The sequence below is a fragment of the Setaria italica genome, chromosome III (genome assembly GCF_000263155.2).
Source record: "Setaria italica strain Yugu1 chromosome III, Setaria_italica_v2.0, whole genome shotgun sequence".
In the NCBI taxonomy this organism is placed as follows: domain Eukaryota; kingdom Viridiplantae; phylum Streptophyta; class Magnoliopsida; order Poales; family Poaceae; genus Setaria; species Setaria italica.
The window spans coordinates 33,439,121-33,441,378 of NC_028452.1; positions in this window are offsets into that span (position 1 = coordinate 33,439,121).

The following is a 2,258-nucleotide window of genomic DNA, read 5'->3' on the forward strand; positions in this document are numbered from 1 at the left end:
CCAACGACTGAGAGACCATCGGCTCTATGCCAAGTTCTCCAAGTGTGAGTTCTGGTTGGATAGTGTCAAGTTCTTGGGACATACTATCTCTAAGAATGGCATAGCCGTCGACCCCAGCAAGGTGCAGGAAGTCATAGACTGGAAGCCTCCTGCCTCAGTGCACCAGATCCGAAGTTTCCTTGGACTGGCAGGCTATTATCGGCGTTTCATACCGGATTTCTCCAAGATAGCTAAGCCGATGACAGAGTTGTTGAAGAAAGAGGTCAGATTCGTGTGGAACGACAAGTGTGAAGAAGCCTTCAAGACCTTGAAGCACTTGCTGACCACAGCCCCAGTTTTGGCTCAACCCGACCCCTCTAGGTCGTTTGACGTGTACTGTGACGCCTCTGGCACTGGACTTGGGTGTGTTCTTATGCAAGACAACCGAGTCATTGCCTATGCCTCACGAGCATTACGACCTCATGAGCTGAACTACCCGACCCATGATCTTGAGTTGGTCGCAGTGATCCATGCCTTAAAGATATGGTGACATTATCTGATGGGCACCCGCTGCAACATCTACACTGACCACAAGAGCCTCAAGTATATCTTCACCCAAGCCGACCTCAACATACACCAAAGAAGATGGTTAGAGTTGATAAAGGACTATGAGTTAGAAGTACACTATCACCCCGGCAAGGCCAATGTGGTGGCCGACGCTCTTAGCCGCAAGCCCTGTTGCAACTGCTTGTTGGCAACAACCTTCACCGAAACCTTGTGTCATGAGATGGGAAAACTCAGTTTGGAAATTGTTCCCCATGGAACCCTCGGCCACATAGCTCTTGAGTCTGTCTTAGAAGACCAAGTAAGGTCAGCACAAGTGGAGGATGAAGAAGTAAAGCGGATCACCAAGAAGATCTCCTTGAAAGATGAAGGATATAAGCAGTTTCAGCAGGATGAAACTGGAAAAGTATATTATGGAAACCAACTGGTTGTACCGACCGACCCCAACTTGAAGAAGCAGATCCTAGATGAAGCTCACCTCTCCAAATTCTCAATCCACCCCGGCAGCAATAAGATGTACCATGATCTACGTCAAACTTTCTGGTGGAGCGGAATGAAACAGGAAATTGCCCGATACGTTTCAGAGTGCGACACTTGCCAACATGTCAAGGCCAGTCATCTAAAGGTAGCAGGTACTTTACAACCCCTACCTATTCCCTCTTGGAAATGGGAAGATGTGAGCATGGATTTCATTGTTGGACTGCCTCTTTCATCACAGCGGCATGATTCCATTTGGGTTATAGTGGACCGTCTGACCAAGACCGCCCACTTCCTTCCTATCCACACCACCCACACAGTCAAGCAGTATGCAGAGCTGTACCTTGACCGCATAGTTTCCCTACACGGTGTGCCTAAGACCATCATCTCTGATCGAGGAATTCAGTTCGTAGCACGCTTTTGGGAACAGCTACAAGCATCCATGGGCACCAAACTCATCCGTAGTTCAACCTATCATACTCAAACCGACGGTCAAATAGAAAGGGTAAATCAGATTCTGGAAGACATGTTAAGAGCTTGTGTCATCCACTATGACAAGAATTGGGACAAGTGCTTGCCATTGGCGGAGTTCTCCTACAACAATAGTTACCAAGCCAGTTTGAAGATGGCACCATTTGAAGCATTGTACGGACGGAGATGCCGGACCCCATTGAACTGTTCCCAAGCGGGAGAGAGACAAGTTTATGGCCCTGACTTAGTGGTAGAAGCCGAAGAACAAGTGAAGGTAATTCAAGCAAATCTCAAGGCTGCCCAATCTCGATAGAAGAGTTATTTCGACAGGCGAAGAAGGCCCCTACAGTTTGATATTGGTGATCATGTGTATCTACGAGTTTCCCCAACCAAAGGAGTGCAACGGTTTGGAACGAAAGGGAAATTGGCTCCCCGTTACATTGGCCCGTATGAAGTTGTGGAGATTTGTGGACCCGTGGCCTATCGGATCCAACTCCCAGAACAGCTATCGGCCATACACGACGTTTTCCACGTGTCCCAGCTGAAGAAATGTGTCCAAGTCCCAATCGAGATCTTGGAACAAGGACAGCTTCAAATCGAGCCTCATCTAACCTATGTAGAGTATCTGGCCAAGGTCCTTGACCAGAAAGAAAGGCATACCCGGCGCCAAATGGTCAAAATGTACAAGATTCTCTGGAGGAACCACACGGAGGATGAAGCAACGTGGGAAACAGAAGAGTACTTGAACAAGCACTTCCCTGGTTTTC